At 41.3% G+C, this 21,464-nt stretch overlaps 1 long non-coding RNA gene and 1 pseudogene across 1 annotated transcript; both read left to right on the top strand.

Moving 5' to 3' along the window:
* Nucleotides 1–4,140: 4,140 nt before the first annotated feature.
* Nucleotides 4,141–6,510, top strand: LOC104859312 (annotated as a pseudogene).
* A 39-nt stretch (nt 6,511–6,549) lies between these two features.
* Nucleotides 6,550–20,541, top strand: LOC104859293. The gene is made up of 4 exons (XR_004515527.1): nt 6,550–10,208; nt 14,713–14,818; nt 17,197–17,364; nt 18,419–20,541. It is a non-coding gene; the product is annotated as an uncharacterized LOC104859293 (long non-coding RNA).
* Nucleotides 20,542–21,464: the final 923 nt, after the last annotated feature.

Here is a 21,464-nt window from a genome sequence, read left to right as displayed (position 1 = left end):
TAGGTTCACTTTAATACTATTGTTCAGTACATGTTGAGTAAAAAAGCTAAGGCAGTGTTTTAAAGCACAAACTGGTTATCTCTGGAAACTATATAAGAGAATTCAATAAGTTTTTTGATTTGTCAGAGGGACATGTCACAGATTGTGACTGAGAATTTCAGAGTGGTACAAAAGAGCATTGTGGGCCAACAACACAGATACACTGTCGGGCAGGTGGCCAGAGATAACCTTTTCATCCTGTCCTTTTGTTGAGTCTGGTTGAAATTATCAGACTTCATAAATAGGATCCAACTTAGGGATTCCCTTCCAATTTCTTGCTGTGATCTGGTTCTCACACAGAATTCCCACTGTAATTTCAATATTTCACAGTAGTTAGGGGCTTGGGACCCAGAAGCTCCCAGAAGAGATTACTGCCTAGATTTCTCAGAAGGAAAGGGAATTGTTATCTAGTAAGGCATAGAAGAAGTCATCACTCACATCCACATCAGTGAAAATAGAGGATTTACCTCTAAATAACCTGATTTATTTATTAATGATTTCCTAGAGGTCAAATATATTGAGGTTAATGGGGAGGATATTATTCAATTTTCTTAATGTTAGTGATAGAATGTTTGATTAGTTTAAGAAATATTTAGACCTTAAACCGAGCAGCAAAAGAACAAAGTGTACTTTATTCAAAGGAAGCAGAATAAAAGTATTTTATGTACGGGAAGCAAAAATAACTGTACAGGGCTGGGGATTTAGCTCAGTGGTTCTGCTGCCTGCCTTGCAAGCACAAGGACCCGAGTTCAGTACCTGGTACAAAAAAAAAAAAAAAGTGTACAATAGAGGAGAGCAGCCAATAGGAATTATCTGACTGTAGCTTACTAAAAAATAAAATTTCTAAAAGTTTTTCTATGTAAAGTTTTCAAAACATTTTACTGAAAAATCAAAGGGAATGGGCTGCTGGTTGCCAATGAAATGATTTGGTTTTTTGATCTCCATCTCTGTACAAATGATGCTATTATACTATGATAGTCTAATATTACCTATCATTTTATATTATTGTGAACTAGACTATTATGTAATGATAATATTTACCTCTTACTTTGAAGATAAATGAGCTATTTCTTAATCTTTTTCCTTGCTCTTATGGAAGGCTGAGGTAAATTCTTCTTAGATTGGTTGTCTTTTTATTCCTCCTTGCTACTCTTTCCCACTTTGCAGGACTGTTCTGTTGACATTTCTCTCTACCTGACCAGTGTCAAGTCTCTTAACTGTTTCCAAGCACCATCTTGCTTTGGCAGATGGAGGGTGTCCAAGGAACCTCTGCTGATGGAAGTACGAGGGGTTAGGCAGAGGGACAGGACTTGTGCAGACCTGGCTTCCTCACCTGCTGGCTCAGCAGCTGGGAGGCACCTCCCAAGGCTGTAGGCCGCCCTTCCCCAACCCCACTGCCTTTCCTAGCCCTGGTTGCTGTTGGGAGCCCTGTAGCTTGGTGGAGGAGTGCTTCTGGTGACCTTCAGGGTGGAAGCGGCCAGAGAGAGAGCATGGCCTGAGCTAGAAATGCGAGGGAGGAGAAATGCAGCGTTTTGTGTATTGGCCTTCCATGTCTGGGCTGAAAAGTAAGTTTTAAGTATTTCTTTTGGGAGCATTAGCTTACAAAAGGATGCATCTTAGTAGTAAACTTGTAGCTGTTCCTAAGCCTGGCAGAGAGGAGGAGTACAGTACATTGGATTAGGTGGATTATAACTTTTTAATTATTGATGTGCCATGAGGAAACTGATGTAAAAATGTTAGAGCATTCATTCTGGTTACGCAGCACTTTGTGGTGGAACTGTTTGACAGATACTCAAAAACTTGCCCGAGATTCTTTCTTTTTATACTGTGAGAAAGGACAGTATACAAAGCCTCATCATTCTTCTTGTTAAGCTCCTTGTAATTTCTGAAAGTCTTGCCAGATTCTGCTGTCTTTAATCCCAGATAACTGGTTTCCACATGTGTGACTTCTTTCTCTGAAGTCCTGATTTATGTCTAGCTCAGTAGCAGTTAGGAGACGAGCTGGCTGTGGCCAGGAATGAGCAGTGCCCACAGGGACTGGCTGACATGGACACTGTAGGAACCTTTGTGGATTGTATCCTACTTACTAAGTAGACAGGAGGAGGAGTCAAAACATCTAGCCAGCCTGATTGTTTCCTATCTTACATGGAATAATGAAATAAGAAAAGGAGAAGAGAATTTCACAATTCAGAATTTTTTCAGCTATTCTTTTTCATGCTATTTGTACAAGCAGCAATAGCCTAAATAGTGCAGTATGGTTTAGAAAGCAGTAATTAACTTTTTTGAAAAGGTGAGGTAAAGACACCTAAAAGCTACTCTCCAAGCAATTTTCAAAGTTACTTTGTGGTGGTTGTTGTTCAAAGTTACTTTTAAAAGCCCAGATATTAATGTTGAAAGTGTAGGGAAGAGCCAGAGGCCCTGGACTTTATGCCTTAGAGTAAGGGTTGATGATGAAAAGGGAACTAGAATCTGTTAATTACAAATTCACGGTTGTGCAAGACTACAGCACCAGCCACTTAAGGCAGGAGGACCCACTTGTTCAGGAACATCTTTAAGACCTCACCTCAGGAACAAAGTTTTTAAAAAGGTGCTATAAACTACTTCTTTACCTGTGCTTATAAACAAACATGTTGATTTCTGAATATCTTTGTTTTTTAAATTTTATAACCTCTTCTATCTTGGAGGGGTCATAAAACACATAGCAGAGGTAAATGAGGCATATGGGATTATACATAACACGCACCATGTCTGATCTTAACTTATTTTCACAAATGCTTTTGTATATATTTAGGTGTTAGTGAAAAAGGGAAAAAGTGAAATGTTTTCTGTATTCTTTGAGCATGGAGGCTTAATGTGTTAATATTTATATTATAACCTTGTTTTTATTTGGTGGTTATCTAATTTGTGATTTTCTAAGATCAGTTTATATTAGTCTAAATATATTGTGATTCTTCTATATTTTTAGCTTTTATTTTTTAGTTAAGAACATCAATTAATAAATGCTTCTGAATTTTTTTTTACACTAAAAATAGTTTAGAATATGGAGCAACAAAGTAATCATTTTACCTCAAATTCCTGTCACTCAAGCCTATAACTTTACAGAGGAAGATATAATGATAAATTTCTTTCACAACACCATCAATGATAGTAATCTTATATAAGTGTGTGTTACTATAGCATTATTAGTGTATAAAGTAAAATAAATCGGCTAAAATCTTACTTCTTGGACTTTAAAATCTGAGGTAGAGAGCCGGGGACGTAGCTCAGTGGTTCTGCCACCTGCCTTGCAAGCACAAGGACCTGAGTTCCATCCCCAGTACCAAAAAGCAACAACAACAACAACAACAAAAAAAGCCAATAAAATCTAATGTAGAAAATTTGATGCAGATAGACAAAAGGTCATCCAGACAGCTCTGCAAATATTGGAGGAGTTTAGAATACTATATTAAAAATTATTATGGTTTAGATCTAGAATGTGCTCAGAGGCAGGGCTTTTGGAAGGTGATTAGATCACAGTGCCATACCAACAATTAACTTGCTCTTCAAAGGCAAGTCCTGGTCAGAAGGGGTGGTTCGCTGAGGGCATAACCAGGGAGTTGTATCTCCCTTCCTGATGCCTCTCTTTGGTCTCTGCTTCCTGACCACCGTGATAGGAGCGGCTTGCCTCTGCCCAGGCCCTTCCAAATGTCATTTCTTCTTTGGAGCCCATGGACCATGTAAGGACCAAGACTTTTGAAACTGTGAGCCCAAATAAGCCTCTCTTGTAAGTTGTGAGTGTTGGATATTGTGTATAGCAACAGGAAATCGACTAAGGCAGATTTTGGTACTGGGAGTAGGACTGTTGCTATGAATACCTGACCATATGGTTTAGAAGCCTTTGGAAGTAGTTCATGGGATGAAGTTTGGAAAGGTTTGGCGATGCTGGCTATTGAAGCCCTAGAATGCTGCAAGCCAAGGTTGATGGGAGACTCTGATTAAAGCCCAGAAGAAAATGCTGTTGGAAATTTGAGAGTAAAGGCCAGGCTCAGCAGGTTTCTGTGGGGAACGAGGACTCCATTGGCAGCTGGACTTGAGGCCACATACATTATGTTCTAGTAAAAAATGTGCCTACATGTCCTGAGACTGCAGTACACCAAGACTGAAGCTTGTGGACCAGTTAATCTGGCAGAAGAAATTGCAGAGCAGCCCGACATTGAGATGGCATATGTACTTCTGTCTGATTTTAGCCAGGTTTGCAGTTAGAATCAAGAACAAAGAGCCCATTTTAAAAGTTTTATCATTTTGTCAGAAAAGAAACACCTGCAAAATTGGAGCAAAGAAGAGCAAGACTGCTAAAAAGAAACCAAGGCCAGGGGCTTAGCTCAGTGGTTCCACCACCTGCCTCACAAGCACAAGCGCCTGAGTTCGATCCCTGGTACCAAATAAATAAATAAACAGAAGCCAGGACAATACAAAAGATGTCTTGAGGGCATGTTAGGAATTAGCAAGATGCCACCCTTCACTGGTCCAACCTTGTTAAAGGGTAAAAATCAACTCCTTTGAAAGACTTTGCCTCATCTTCCTGAGTAGCCGGGATTACAGATATGTGCCACTGCATCTTAAATCACATCAAGGATTTCTGCTAAAGTTAGTATCTTTGAGACAACCTTCAAATACAAAATACATGCTGGGGTCCAAGATTTAGTGTAAGGAAAAGAATGTGAAATGGCTCAATTCATTCAAGCCATAGATTTCCAAACCTTTCCAAACTCATCCCATAAGAGTAAATTAGGTCTGAATAGTTCAACTTCTAAAGCTATTGCTTGGTTACATGTTGAAATTATATTTTAGATAGATACATTGCATTAAGGTATTTTAAAATTTCACCTATTTTTATCTTCTAGATAGTAAAATTTTAACTATATTATGTGACTCGCATTTCCCTTGGCTAGCATTGACTTTAAAGTACTGAATCTGTGTTTTTCGGGTATTTGTTAGAAAGCAGTGAGAAAGACGGGGTGCATGGCTCAGCGGTACAGGGCTTGCCCAGCATGCTTGTCCTGGGCCCTGGGTTTGATCCTTGGCATCACCCCCCCCCACACACACACACATAGTAATGCTGTGATCACGGAGTCCTATGTAATATTTGAGTGTATTAGTCAGCATAACTAAACATCAGTGTGTGGTAAATTAGGGAATATGCAGTTGAAAGTAGCACTTGGAGGCTCCACCCACCCCGAGCAGGCTGCTTCCAGGTCAGGTCGGTGCGCGCGGCCCTGCCATTCAGAACCCTGTCTCTGGAGCTCTGCAGTACCGGCCCGCCTGCCCCATGAGGGCTGCGTATGTCTACAACAGAACATATTTGGGAGCTCTGCGGATACGTGGAAAACCGTGACTAGTATCCTTTGGGAGAATGTTACGCTGTCTTTATATCGAATGAGAAGATAATACCTGTCTGGAAGCAGCAAGACCCGGAAATGGACCCGCCACCTGGGATTACCATGTTTTGCTTCACGTTTTGCGTGGAGGACAGAGCTTCATTTCTGATCTCAGTAACCGGACTGCCGTTTCCCTGCCCCTCGGACACATACGCAGAAGATGCCTTGAAGTCTGATGAGGACGCTCATCCGCAGTTCAGGAGGAAATTTAGTGATCTGTTCTGATTGCTACTTGAATTTTGCTTCTGACGGGTCTCACGTGAAAGACTCCAGGGGGAATTGGCGGGAGCCTCCCCCACCTTATCCCTGTGCGGAACCGGAGACTGCAAAACGAACCCGGGTGACTTCATCAGGGTGGATCCTGAAGTCGGATGGGGAGCTGTCTACACACTACCTCAATTTGCACATCGGTTTAGCAGTACAAACTACTGAGCTGGACATCAGGATGTAGAACCGTGGAGAACTAGGGCACAGGAACAGGCCACCCCGCCATGTGGGACAGCAAATGTGGTACCGTTGGCTTGGAGTTACATTTTTCTCTTTTAATTTAGTGGAGTGGAAGCATGGAAGAACACAATACAAACGAACTAAATAAAACCTTTACGGGCTGGGGTAGAATGCTTGTTTAGCGTGTGTGAGACCCCGAGTTCCATCCCATCACCCTTCCTTGGTGTGTCAGGTGGACACGTGCCCTGGTGTCTGATGGCTGCCCTAGGGCTCCTGTGTTAAAGCATGTGATGGCTGGGGCCCGGCCTTGCTGGGGGCAGCTGAGGTGACTCTCCTGCCACACTGAAAGCCCCTGTGGGCAAGGCTGTGTTTCACGGATATGTGAACGTTTGGTGCACCCGCAAAAGGTGCTCACAAAATATTCCCGGAGACAGCACTGCTGCTTGGAAAGGGATTATATTGTGAGCGGAGTCAGCAATAAGTGTTAGTTTTGTTGGACTACTATGTTGTTAATGAATGCATTTCCTTCAGGCTGAGTGATATTTGACCTATTTATAAGTGATTTTTAAAAGCTAAGATTTAAAATTTATTGTGTTGAAGGTTTTGTGTCTTTTTTTTTTTTGGTACCAGGGATTGAACTCAGGACCTTGCACTTGCGAGGCAGGCATGGCACCACTGAGCTAAATCCCCAGCCCTGTGTCATTCATGATCCAAAATAACTGAGTACCTTAATCATATATGAGAACCATCTATGTGCTTTTAAAAAAATTTGTTTAAAACACATTTGCTATGTCTGCCTTCTTGGAAAACTGGCTTTAATCATACAATTCCAAATAAAAGATATTTGGCATTAAAAAATAGCATTTGGAGAAAAGTAAATGATTCAGTTTCTAGTAATCACGTATAAAAGCTCCAATGTAAGGGATGTGCCCAGCCCCGGTCTCGTCCCATGTATCACTGAAGGCGATACTTACTGATGCAACCTCTTTGGGAAACGGTATTGCAGTATATGTTAGGATGGCTTATATGAAATTACCTGTATTTGATTTGTCTAGAACAACAGAACCGGCAACATCATGTCATTTAACTTGAATATATCAAAAACCTCAAAGACTGTCAACACCCGTACTGTCAGGAATTGCACTGCTGGGCCTAAGATGTAAATTCTTTTTCTCTTTCTGCCTCTCCCCTCATCTTCTCTGTCACACGTGTGTACACGCACGTTTTTAAGTGAAATCTGTGGGGATATACTTGTATGTGTGTGTGTGTGTACTGCCTGAGGTAGCCCGTCTCTAAGATTTTAGATCTTGTATCCTAGTATTTGTACCCTCGTGTGGTCCCCCTCCCACAGCATGCCTGGGTCCAGCAGAGGTCACTACTGAGAGGAAAGGGAACAGGCACAAGTGTTCTCTCACTCTCTCCCCACTCCCTTTTCTGGTCACTTGCTGTAGGGGACACCAATTGCCATGTCTTGAGGACACTTAGGGAGCACTGAAGCCCCAAAAGCCAGCTAGAAACAGGCTTTCTGGCACCCACGGGGGAGAGTTTGGAAGCAGACCCTCCCCCCAGTCAGGCCTTCAGGTGACTGCAAGCCCAGCGGAGCGCCTGATGGCACCTTCGCAAGAGACTCTGAGGCCCAGCCACCCAGCCAAGCTGTTGTTGGATTCCTGACCAACAGAAACTGAGGTAATAAGTGCTGATGTTTTCAAGTGCTGAGATTTGGGTCATTAGATACATAACAATAGCTAAATATGTAATCTGAATGCAAAAGAGATTCATTATACATTAAAATGGTAAACAACCAAACCAAAAGCTAAGTAAATACCCTAATGTGGGAGACTGACGAAGCTGACCAGCTGACTGGCAAATTTACTTGCAGGATACTAGGCAGTGTTAAAATGTTCAGTTAGCTCTATCCTTATCCACCCGGGAAATAGGAAGCCCATGAGAGAGGGTGCAAGGAATCGGGGAGGCACAGTAAGAGCTGACCAGTGACCACTTTTATAAAACGTGATGCAAACTTTTAAACCTCCCAGTGTTTTATTTTGTTCAATTTTTCTATTTTTCTCTTTCCTTTGTCTGCTCTTAAGGGGAATTTCGTTCGAGTACCTGTAGCCTTATACTGTTCAGCTTTCTCCATCTGACTGAGTTTCCTGAAGACAGGGTCTTCTTACCTAGCTCTTTGAAACAAAGAATGAATACTAGTAGAGTCTGAATAGTAAAATACATATTTCTCCTGTTATAGCTTGTTAAAATAGAATGTAAAATTATAGGCAGAGTGGAACTAAAACTATGGTTACAATGCTAGAGAAAGCAGATAAAAGACCTAGATACAGGAAGCATATTTTATAAAGCCCTGATTTCAGTTCATTTATTCTGTTCTTTTTAAGGGCACTCCAGACCTTCTGTGATTTTGCTTTATTCAAATGTGGTGGTGGTGGAGTTGGAGACAAAAAATACTGTAAATTCTCTCCTTTTATTTTTCAAAGCCATACCTAAGTCTTTATCACTTCCAACTTTCTCTGGTCTCTCCTTGACTTTTCCTTACCATGCTTTGAAGCTGCCTTTAAAAAAAAAAATACTTTAGTCCTGTAAGTGCACCGTCCACCCATCTGATTATAATTTCTAACTGAACTCCCATTAACTTCACATCAATGACCTATTTGGCTCACTTGGCTTTTTAAAAGGAGCCAGAACTATTTAATCTTCAAAGCAAATGTAAGTATGTTAACTCTTAAGCTCTCAAACACTCGATCCATGTGTTAAGGCTAAACCAGTGGCTCTGAAGACAGGGTGGAGGAAAGCAAGGTGAAAATGATGAGTGTAGGAAAAGTGACATTTGTGAGTGTGAGAGAAATGTCACACGAGACCTTCTCATAATATACAAATTCCCTCTGCATGCTTTTCTTACTTCTACCTGCAAATTGGAAATGTCAATCACTCAGCTCAAGTTAACAGTTCGTGTGAGTCATTGTTACGTATGGATGTTGCCTCAGACGTGAGGTGAGGAGCAAGCGTTCCATGGTCGTCTCCATGGTGACGGCCAATGCTGCCTGTCGCAGGTCATTCACCCCCGGTTATCCTCCCCCACTGTACCAGTAAACCATAGCAGAAGTGGTGGCCTGCCACTGCCGAGGTCAGACCGAAACTCTCTTAGCTGTTGTCTTGGGTCCGCTCTTTTGGGTCCCTCACTTTGCGGAAAGCCTCCTCAGAATGGCCCATGGAGAAACTGCATGGCGTGGAACCGATTCCTCCTGACACCCCTGAGCGTGCTCGGAAGTGGATCCTCAGAGGGCACCAGACACCTCGATTGTAGCTGAGAGGTCCCGAGCCTGAACCACCCAGCTAGGACACAGCAACTATGGAACAGTAAATGTTGATGGTTTTAAACTTCTAAGTTGGGTATGACTCATTACACAGCAGGAGATTCCTATACCAGGTATGAATAACAAGTTAGGCTAAAAAAACTAAACAAAATTTCTTTTGCTTTGGACATGCCGTTACGGAAATCATACTAGAGTATAGTGAACAAATAGTCAGCTTTGGCAACTGCAGCACCATAGTTTGTTATTGTACTTTTACCTAATCACGAATTTAGTTGAATGGGGTTACTTGTTAAGATTAATATCATAAATGGTAGCCCAGTTTTACATTTTTAACCCACTATTTTCAAAAGGGTCTGAAGTGATACAGTTATGTTTTTATGGCTGTTTGCCCAAACCAGCCAGGCTGAGCACAGTGGCCCATACCTGTAATTTCAGCATTCTAGAAGGCTGAGGCAAGAGGATTGCTAGTTTGAGCCCTGCCTAGGTGATTTAGTGGGATCTTGTTTTAGAAGGGGCTGGGGATGCAAGTTGGTAAGAAGGCCCCGGGATCCATCCCTATTATGGGGTAGGGATCTAGCACCAAAGGTAGAGAGATAGCTCAGTGGTACAGTGCTTGACTAAAAGATGGGACTGGTCTTATCTTCAGGTGTGAAAAACGGCACCTTTACACTGATAAATAGGCCGCCTAAGTGCAAAGAAGTGATCAATTTGGACTTTCTTGTATTTTTGAATGAAATAGATAAAAACAATTTTATAGGGCTTAGAAGATAGTTAAAAGCAATGCTGGAAAATTAAAAAGCAGTAAATTAGAGTTCCAGAGCTTTTTATTTCTAATGTTCAAGTTGAGTGCTAGATACATTTTTTCCTTTTTCTCTCATTGGCAGCCTCTTCATTTTGACTTGTCATGAGTTCTCAGAATCATTCAATTTTGCTCCAGTTTTTCTCCCCTACACTGCCATCATGAGCGAGAAAATTGAGGGTAGGTGTCATGGTGCATGCCTGTAATTTCAGCACTCAGTAGGCTGAGTCCGGAGAATTGCCACGAGTTTGAGGGCAGCTAGGGCTACCTCGTAAGTTCAAGACCAGCTTGGACTACATAGTGAGACCCTGTCTCAAAAAAAAAAAAATTAGTTAACCTACATAGGTTTAAATTAAACTCCTTTTGCAAACTAATTTTAGGATTTTAAAAATTCCTTGGGATTCTATGAATTTTCTTATATAACCACTACAGGCTTCTTCGTTTATAACTCCACAGCATGAGTTCAAGAATTAAAAGTAGGAAGAACATCACCTTTCCACATCTGCCTACCAATACCCCACAAATTTTAGGTGTAAGATTTACACCGGAGTTTGTGGAAGGCGATCTAGCTGCCCAAGATGAATGTCTGTTTGGCCTGCACCGTGTTGACTCACAAGTGTTTTCTGAAAAGTAAAGTTGCTGACAGTTAAGAGCCAGCCAGGTTCTCATTAAAAAGGACTGACAGCAGCAGGCCTCCAGGCCGCATGGCCACGCAGGGCTGAGCTGAGGAGCAGCCGCCCCTTGCAGACGGTGCCCGACTTCCCCACCTCCTCTGACCTCACTTAATTCAGTTACTTGCCTGGAGCCTGCGGGCATCGAGTTTATCACTTCTGACCTGAACAGACAACTCATCCTTCCGGAATTAACTGGAGCCCTGGCTTCCAGTCCCCGCACTGGAAAAACAAGAGGCTGAGAGGTGGGGATGTAGCTCAGTGTGGAAGGTGGGCTTGCCTGGCTCGTGAGAGGCCTTGGATTCTATTTCTAGCACGGGTGTAGGTGGGTGGAGGGAGGGAAGAGACAAAGAAAGGAGAAGGGGAGAGGGAGAGAGAAGAGGGGAGAGACCGTTGTGAGCACTGTTAAAGCAAAGTCACTTTTACCTACTCTGTGCTGACTGCTTTCCTCTCTGCTCTCCTTTTAGCCAACATAGTTTTTTTTCTTTTTGCAGATAGTTCTAATATTACCCTTAGTACCAATTTTATGGATGCTTCTCATCTTAAAAGTCCTCCTTTTTAATTACACTCCTTTTAAGTTTAAAGTTATTCTGAGGCTTTTCATTATTAAGGTGCAGGTTTTGATCCATTCAAGTCACAACACTTTACATCTCTTAGTGAGAGATCCGTAAGTTCAGTCTTTAGTTAGTAAAAAGCCAAACAAATACCCAGGCCCAGGAACAGTACAGAATGAAACTTTAAAAGTGCAACTGTGTGGGAGAATGCAAAGGAAGAAAATCTAACACCTGTCACACCAGAGTTTCACACAGTACTATTATTTTTAAAACTTGCACGCACATAACCTCTAGGTTGTTAGAATTGTAGGAAAACGGAGAGGAGGAGAAGTACAAGATGACGCCTCCCATCTCGTCACAGCCCATAGAGGAGGCTGCCCCGTCGCTGCGCTCACACGAGCTGCTCGTAAGCAGCAATGGCTGTTCCATTTGGAGACATTTAGCTGTCTCCATTTGTGCAAACAAATGGCTTTGATATTTGTGAAGAAAGGAAATACTATTGGATAATGTTATTTTGGCTGACAACTTGCCATCTAAAGCTGATTAAAAATAACTCCTAACATTTAGCAATGTAACATTTCATCTTTAATGTAATAAAGGCATGAATAATGTATGAAAAAGTAAATATTTCTAGCATATAGCAGGACTTCTTCAAATAATAATATACTCTTTTCCAGTATTTTATATGAAGGAGACATATCTCACCATTTTAAAAATAAACTTTCTGCTTCATTGAGGAATAAGCTAGAAATTTTACATATTTCTCTTTATAATAATAACGTTAGGGGCCAGGGATTTAGCTCAGTCATTCCACTGCCTGCCTTGCAAGCGCAAGTTCTTGAGTTCGATCCCCTGTACCAAAAAACACAGATACAGAATAATTATAGTACAGTTGGTCTCAGTAGTAGCTAGAAGTATGAACAGATGTTTGTATTTTTAAAAATAACTACATTGAAGAAAATGTGGCAAAAAGAGAAAACTATATCACCAATAGTACTATCCTAGTGTAATTATCGTGTTAGCATAACTTGTAGCCTTTTTCCTTTGCATTTTAAAACATAGTTATAGCCACTTTTTAATCTTGCTTGTTAGTTACAGTTTAAGATTATGTCACATATTGACTAATATGTATTTTTAAAAAACTAATTCTGAAGATGATTTATAATTTAAATGAGGCTGTTCCATCTCCGTTATCAAAAAAAAATTTTTTTTAATGAGGCTAAGATGTTTTAAAGTACTAAAGATAAATTTTTGATTTACTGCTTTTTCTTGGTCAACCTTTTATGATCACCTGAGTCTGTACATATCAATCCTTAATATTAACTGAACACTCCAAATTTTATTTCCAAATTAGTGCTTTAAATGAGCTCTTTAAGATTTCTTCTAAGGGAAATAATTTTTGGATGTGCAGAATTTTGTACATTGTTTCCTTTTTTGTTTATTTGATTTTTCGAGACAGGGTCTCACTATGTAGCTGAGACTGACCTGGAACTCACTATGTAGCCCAGGCTGGTCTCGAACTCACAGCGATCCTCCTGCCTCAGCCTCCCTCCGAGTGCTGGGATTACAGGTGTGCGCCACCACGCCCGGCCCCCATTACTTTTGTAGGGGATAGAAAAGTATAGAAAAAAGAAAAGGGGAGCAAGATGGGAAGCATGGCTCTGCATACTTTTTCCCTGAACATGCCAGACTTGAGTCAGCTCTGTGCTCACATGATTGTCTTGACTATTAGCTCTGCTGTGGTTGTAGTGTGGTCTGTTCATGCGTTCACCTTGCACAGGGTCTGCTAGAACAGAACAGCCTTTCTCTGTAATTTTGCTTCCCCAAAGGCTAGCCGGGTTTCCAGCACATAGTAAGTCCTTTATGAACACTCAGTGAGCCAAGGCAGAGCGGAAAATGTGCACAGACACCATGCACTAGAAAGCAAAGAATTGTATTGGGTGTTTTCAACGGTAGGAGTATCAGCTACAAATGGCTTAAATAAGAAGGACTTTTTTATTTGTTATCATGTGACACACAGTTCAGAGTTGGGGCAGTTCCAAGGTTGGCTAGAGAGGACCCAAATGTTTCTTTTGTACTCCACCATCCTTAGTGTATTGGTGATTTCTTCTGTTATAGTTGGAAGATGATGTAGGGGTTCTAGATGTCATTTGCAGACAAGACCATGTCCAACATGGAAAAGATGGTATTTTCTCCCTTGAACCTCAATTTATTACAGAAAAACCTTTCACAGATGTTTCCCACTGACCTCCACTCAGGTTCTTTTGGCCTGACAAGCCGACAGAGGCTACCGGACAGACCCCAGGAGTGACCGGTACCGAAACACCAGAGGAAGTTGAAATAGCCTATTGCATTGCTACCTGGATACAGTGGTACCTTGGTACTCATGGTTGATTTGGTCCAGGAGGCATGAGTAGCAATGAGAAAACAATGTTTGGGCTGGAAAGAGTCAGGAGGCAATAAACACTGACAAGTTCCACCTTGTGCATCGAGTATCAAATGACAACTTCTAGGAAAAAATTTTCAACATCAAAATACACCAAGAATTAAATTGGATGAGTTTCAGGCATCCCAGCGTCAACAAGTAACTGTATATGCTCCCTTGCATCTAACGTACGAATGAAGGTAGGGTGGCTGTATTTCTAAGGAACAATATGTTCTACTCAAGACCAGCCCGACTTCGTCAGACCATCTACGTTTACTTGGGGGTATGAAATGTGGGTACGAAATTGCTGGGTCCAGTTCTGGTCCCGGGAAACTACATTACGTTCATGGTGAGCCTTTCTCCAGGACCATCCCGAGCCTTCTCATGTCCTGTCACTTCTCCAGAGGGAATAGCGCATGGCTCGGGATGAGGCCTGGTGACAAGTGTGAGAGGACAGTTTGCTTTACTGTTAGCCACACAGTGCTCAGTGAAAGCATAAGGCACACTGTAGCAGTCATGTGGAATTATGGCAAAGTGTGGCATCTCCCGCTGTAATCCTAGCACTCCGGGAGGCTGAGGCAGGAGGATCACAAGTTTGAGCTCAGCCAGAGCAACTTACTGACTTAGTGAGACCCTGTCTCAGAAAATTAAAAGGGCTGAGGATGTAGCTCAATGCAAAGGCCCTAGGTCCAGTCCCCAGTAACACACACAACTCAGAGGATATGAGATTTATGAAGACAATAGTTTTATACAGAACTTCCAGTTTTTGTTAAGAGTGCTTTTAAAGAGTTGCAGTTTACTGCAAATTCTTTACACATAGAAATTAAGTATACAGTGGTTGAACAGATGAGTTAATCCTTGTGCTCTCAAAACAAAATGTTCAGCTCCTAACATTGCAATAGGTACATAGAAGGTTGATATTACAACACTTGTATTGTTTGAGTTGAACTGAATTCTTAAGGAGCATGTTAATAATTAACAGAAAATGAGGATTGTACTTAAAAATTACTTTACCCTTCTATTTTTCTTCCCAGGTTGGGGAGAGAAACACTTTGCCTGCTGGGCTGTTGGTCTTCAGGCGAATGCAGCATCAAAGGAGAGATTGCTTCTGACAATCTGACAAGCCCGTTACACTGCCAGGTTGCTGCTCCAATCTCTCTGCTATTGTCCTCTTAAATGCCCTCCATTTTCCTCTTATCTGCCTCTGGTTCTTCAGGTCACATGGGAATGGCTCACTGTATGAAATATTTCCCTCTAGATTTAAAAAATCAAATTCATTTGGTCACGACTGTAGTGCTGCAAAGAGGGTCACAGGCGCCAGGCCTGAGCGAGCTGGTACATAGCCGCCTTCCATTAATATCTGCTTAAAGAAAGAACGAACTGTTTGTACGACAGGGAGACTTAAGGAGAACAAACTGAACGCCAACTTGCATTTGATAATACTGTTTTGTAGAAAAAACGTGATATTAAAAATGTGATACCATCAATCTTTGGAAAAATTAAACATTGTACTTCTTTGAATTAAATACTTTTAAAGTGACACGTAAACAGCTGTTTTCACTCGATGAGACATGCATATATGGCTTGGCACTACAAATCTGGAAAAAGAGGACATAATATAGGGGAGATTGTAGAAATGGGGCATGTGATTCTGTAAGAGGAGGCAGGGATGCAGCGAGAGTAAAATCTACAGCTCTGTATGGGGCTTGTGCTTCTTACACTTTTTTTACACATATATGGGCCTATCTGCTTGTCTCCCATTCTATATAATTTAAAATGTGTTATTTTTGTAGCTGTCATTCTTGGGCACATAAGTAAATCAACATGCGTATTCAAAAGATATTTACTTGATTTCTAACATGGAACATGGAATACATTCATTCCTTTATCTAAACATTAACATTTATGTATAAAAGTACGTTGGTCCCTTGCAAATCTCATTTTTGAAAGTTTTTCTTAATGCACAATGAAAACACAGCTTTTTATTTTGTATAGTTTTTTAAAAAAATCTTTAAAAAGTGAAACAAGATTAAGGGAATTTAAAAATCGACATTATTGGCACAAGATTCATGTTAATGTTTACTCACGTAAATAGCACAAAATACTGGCTAATTAGTGTGGATGGTAAATTTTTGGTACTTTAATTTTCTCTGTTATTGTAAACCATGCATAAAATGCTTGCCTATTGAGAAGTGCAGAATTGTCAGAGCTTAAACAGCTGACATCTGCTTACTCTCAAAAAAAAAAAAAAAAGAATAACAAGCCATTTCAGCCTAATCTACCCCAAATGTGCTCATGTAAATGGAGGTCCATCTATTGACCTGTGTTCTTTTCAGCTCAGGATTGGTCCACATGGTTTATGAAACCAGGAAGACTGATTTGAAATGCAGATGTCAAGAGAGTGGAGTCCACCCTCCCCTTTTTTCTTTGCTGTATCTGTCAGGGTGAAAAATGGCTTGCACAAGGGTCAGTCACCCATACTCACTTAATTACTTTCCTTGGACCCACAGAACTGTCACAAGCTGTGGTGGATGCGGGAGCTGTCCCTCTTTTAGTACTTTGTATCCAGGAGCCAGAAATCGCTTTGAAAAGGGTTGCCGCTTCGGCCCTCGGTGACATTTCAAAGCATCCTCCAGAGCTCGTGCAGAGACAGAGTAGTGGACGCTGGAGCCTCTGGTCACTTAGCCCAGATGATCCTCAACCCTGGCACTCAATGGAGGGTGCTTTACAATACGGTCAACCGGCAAACAAGCCGGCCTCCGTACCATCTAACAGAATGGAAATGGCACAGAGTCATGTTGTATAGCTAAAAAATAATTAGTAAATTGTCGCTGAAAACATGTTACTGATCTTTTAAATTTGAAAATAGTGCTATAAGAACCAGACAATGGAGATGTGATTGGGAAAACTATGTGTAATGTTGGAAATTAAAAGTAGCATCAATGATTAAAATAAGGAATCAAATCTCAGGGTTGGAAGGGAACTAAAGATTTGGTAGCCCCTCACTATGATATGCAAATGTCTTATGAAATTGGTCTTATCTTAGTCCTTTTATAGTTTTCCAAAACCTTGATTTTCAGTTAATAGTCATCAACTATGCTTTTGCATTCTAACAACTATATTCTATAGTTATAAAGTTGTTAATGATAACCGAGCAATGGAAAGTTCTTTGAAATGCTGTATCGTGCTAAAAAGAAATGTTCTGATTAATCATTTTTGTACTAAATTACTACATGTATCATACAATTAAGAAATAGTGTTCATCCAATGGTCATATAGTTTAACAATCTGCAGTACAGTTTTTAAATAGACTAATTTGGAAATTAGGGAATTAAAAAATCAAGTATGAGACTAGGTTGTAAAAGCCTCAGAATTTGGAAATGTTCTGTGAGAGACCCAATTTTCCCCTTCTTCAGAGGACTTTGGATCTGTATAAAGCTGCTTCAATTACACCTGCACTCTGCAATGAACTAGTGGGCTCCACATAGTAACGTTTTGTTTTGTTTTCTGCTTAACAGCACCAGGTCCTTTCAGCTCTCTGTCAGATTGCAAAACACAGTGGATCTGGCAGAAATGGTTGTTGAAGCGGAGATTTTTCCAATTGTACTTTCCTGTCTGAAGAACAAAGATGAACACGTGAAGAAAGATGCTTGCCCTTTAAAGAGATTGCAAAACATATACCTGAGGTGAAAAAGATTTTTTAAAAGCTTCAAGATACAAGAATGCATAGTGTTGGTTTCTAAGTAAAACATCAGTTTGTTCTGGGGCTGCAAGGTTTGTGCTACGTGGCCTGGCTAGGTCAGGGCTCTCCCGTGGTCAGCAGTAACCTCATTATGGACTAGGTAATTGTTTGTGGGGAGAGCTGTTCTGTACCCTGCAGAATTGCCCCTTAGCAGCATCCCTGCTCACTGGGTGCCAGTAGCACCCCTCCCTGAGAGGGGAAAGTCGGAAATGGCAGCACATTGCTGATGTTCCCCATTGGACAACTTTTCCCTCCAGTTGAGAACCACTGGGTTATATTAATGGAGTTTGAGTTTAAAATCTCAGTCTCCAATCATTTCCAGCTTTCTATTTCTAGACTGTGGGGCCTGTGGGCCTCGTAATCCTTGTCACTTTATGTGGGCCGGGAGCAGGGAGGATATCACACCTCCAGGTTGACAGACACAGACCCCCGCCTGTACAACCATGCTCAGAGCTGGTCTTACACAGGGAGCCTCTGCTCCAAGTTCTTAGGGGAAGAGTCAGAGCAAGCCCGTATTCATTCTTTTCAATGTAGATTTACACTAACCAATTTCATTATATGTTAAAGTCTTTGTTTTTTATTTCATCTAACATCCTTTTGTGGTTGAGATGTGTCCAAGTGGTAATGCACAGAGCTAGTAATCATTGCTAGAGCTGGGGTGGGGGGATTAGGTTAAGAAATTTCCAGGCTGACATTATCTTCGGAGTTCAATGATTAATCTGCCTCCTACTCACTCACTGTGATTGGGGCTTTCAGTAGTTAGCTAGTTACGAGCTGGCCCTAGGCGCAGTGTCTAGGTGAGGAATTCTGACCTCCACTATACCAGGGATAAAAGTTATGCTACTGATACATGAAAAATTGAACCGGAGAGTAACTAAAGCCTCACACAGTGAGTATATTTGTATACTTGAAATGGCAGGATAGTCTATTTTTATATTTCTTTTAATAAATATAATTTTCCTAAATCATATTTCAATTTTACCAATTTTTGCTTTTAGGTCTTAAATAAAATATGGCCACATAGAAGAGCATCTTATGCTTGCTGTGCCCATTATTTAGCTCTTGTTCTTGGCCTCTTAGCTTTCGCAGCTGATCGTTAGCACGGGAGGGGAGGCCACAGGGGCTGACTGCAGAGGGAGCATCCAGCTGCCTGGCATCGTGACGCCTGCGGTCCCGGCTCTCATCCCCGGACCGGCAACGGTGGTGATCATTTCCGAGTTGCGTTCTTGCTTCATCTCTCCTAATTACTGCAGTAAGACAGAACCACGGGTTGATGATATTCCCCACGAATTACAAACATAACCGGCTGCGGCAAAGGACTTTCAGTTGTTTTAATGCTTATTCTATTGCTATTAGTAAAGTCTCTCAAATCAATCATTGAAGAAAGGTTTCAGTTATGGGAAATTTAAAGTTTCACTCAGTGTTTCTTATGAACAAAATACCTGTTTTGAGCATTGCTATCATCTAAACTTAAATATTAAGTATGCTCGTATCTTGAAGAATTAGTCGTACACATTTCTAGACATGTAAAGCAGAGTTTGGTTTAAAACAAGTATTTAAATGACACGCCCAGGAGTCATCTTCACCATGCCGAGATCCGCTTTCTTTCAGTCAGGTGTCACAGACTAATTTCTCTTTTTAGACCTAGACAGTCAGAACACACATCGGAAACAGAATTTTTGTTTCCCGCAGTTTGTCTTACCGCAATGCACAGCTTCATAGGAACGTGCACCGTGTAACGAAGCGGTCACACCAGTCTCCCGAAGAGCGTGTCTAAGGCCCCGTGTGCTCCTAGTACGGTGCGGGACCCTCTCAGGTGTGGCTTATCAGCGTGGAAAACCTGCTGCTGTATGTGAAACAGAAATGTGGGTGTTTCTTTTTTATCCCTTGTTAATCGTCAGCAGAAAAAGCCTCAGATCTTCATTTTTCTACCGACTCCAGGGTGATTCTTTGCTTCAGTCCCTTTTATCCTGCTCTAGATTTACGGCGCTTGCTCCTTTACGCTGTTCCTTTTCTTTTGCTCTTCTGTTCCTGCCGGCTGTGACAGTGACTAGAACAGCAGTGGTGCTTTTGGAAGGGTCACTGCACGGGAGTTTTGATCCTAATTTTCTTGTGGAGAGTTGGAAAGGTACTCCACAGCGAGAGTGGCGAGAGGAGCAGCAGTCGCTGGTGCTTCCCACGTCCTGCTCCCCTAACCAGGAGGCCTCTTCTCCTTTGGTCTGGGCTTGCTGCTGGCTGCTCCCACCCGGCTTGTTTTTCAGTTAGTTGGAGATCAGAGTGGCAGCGGCAGTGCGGCAGTCGCAGCAGTAGGATAGGTAGGTGACGTTCTCCCTTTTGCTGTGTAGTGCTCTGGGGACTAATACCGTGCACTTAAGTGACACTTCGAAGCACATTCACGTTGCTTATTCTGTTTGCTAATTGTAACAAACTGAAGCCAGGCTGAACTTTGGGATCAGGGTGGAGGAGTTGGCTTGCTTTACCTACTGCTTCTTCTGTCTTATTATGTCCTAGAAGTTTGAGCTTTCTAGAAAGTTAATTCATTCTGCACACAAGCCTTTTTTTTTTTTGGTACCAGGGATGGAACTCCGGCCCTTGTGCTTGTGAGGCAGTCAGAGGAACCACTGAGCTAAATCCCTGGCCCAAGCCTGACCTTTGTATGGCAGATAATACATTTTAGTTTGGTAAGAAAGGAGCCATGAAGAAATTATGGCAGGTTTCTTCAGGATTAAATTAAAAGGCGAGGGCCAGGGATTTAGCTCAGCGGTTCTGCCGCCTGCCTTGCAAGCGCAAGGACCCCAGTTCGATCCCCGGTACCAAAAAAATAAATAAAAATAAATAAATTAAAAGGTGGAGGTGAAAAGTATATGATTTGGTCCTCTGTTATGGTAGCAAGACCCTGTGATACTGGTTTTTGTGGTGCAAGTTTGAGTTAATAAAGCCTCAAATTAGTTGGAAAATTATGGCTATACAGAATCTGGAATTAGAGTTTGATTTGGGTTGATTCTTCCTTGGGTATATAAACTGTGATGTATTTACGGACCTTTTGATTATATTTTTATTGTTTAGTAAGCATTTCTACTTTGACGTTTGATCATATTAAAATGAGAACTATAACTTAAAACGCAACCAAAATTAATGGAAACATACTATTTCAGGGTTGGTATTAATGAATATATTTTAGCTAAAATGTACTTAGGGTTATTTCTTAAGATTATTTGACTATATTATTTTGTTCTCAAATTATACTTTATGAAAGGTAATCCATTTAAAGATTCCAAATTAACTTTTTAAACAAAGAAAAATGAAACAATTTAAGATACTACATATTTTTAGCTTGTCAGTGATTACACTGGTTTTGCCTAGTCCATGCCATCTGTCGTTTGGTTAGATGTCCCTCTATGGGGAGGGGGTAAAAGTTAGTTGATATTTCTTAGTTAAGTCAGGTTGTTACAGATAGTTAAGGTACTTTAAATTCTAGATATTGAATTAAGAAGTGACATACCCTGTGATGTGCTCATTTTTATTGGACCATATAGGAAAAAAAGGATCCAGGCTGACATGATTTCTTCTAAGGTTTGAGAGATGCGGAAGACTCTGTAATCCCGGCTCTAGGGTCATAAACGCTGGCTCCTTTGACCCCTGCTGCCGGGCTACCCCAGTTGTCAGTCTGCCTGTCAGGGGAACCAGAGGATCCTATTTAGGCCGCTGCCGCCTGGGCCTTAGGACCCACTGGGCGATGGACTTCCGAACACGCACGGCTGTCGCCGTCATAAGGACTTTGCGGGTTCTACTTTCTTTGTACATATCGGCCGGAAGTTCTGAGGATCTGCAGATGACGGAAAGGGTAGTTCCATGAAGATCTGTTCGATTTTGACTCATTAAAAATGTGTAATTTAAAGTATTTCATTTTTTCTCATGGACAATATTGCTTTTATGAATATAAATTTATCAGAGAAATTAAAATCAGCCTTGCCTCTAAAAATCAATGAGGTATCTTCAAGAACGTTCTGTAGGTGCAAAATTATTTGTGAAATGAGAGTCTGA

The sequence above is a fragment of the Fukomys damarensis genome, unplaced genomic scaffold (assembly GCF_012274545.1).
Source record: "Fukomys damarensis isolate Sample0158 unplaced genomic scaffold, DMR_v1.0_HiC HiC_scaffold_37, whole genome shotgun sequence".
NCBI lineage: Eukaryota > Metazoa > Chordata > Mammalia > Rodentia > Bathyergidae > Fukomys > Fukomys damarensis.
The sequence above is the reverse complement of the archived record's forward strand: the minus strand, read 5'-3'. Positions and strand labels throughout refer to the sequence as shown.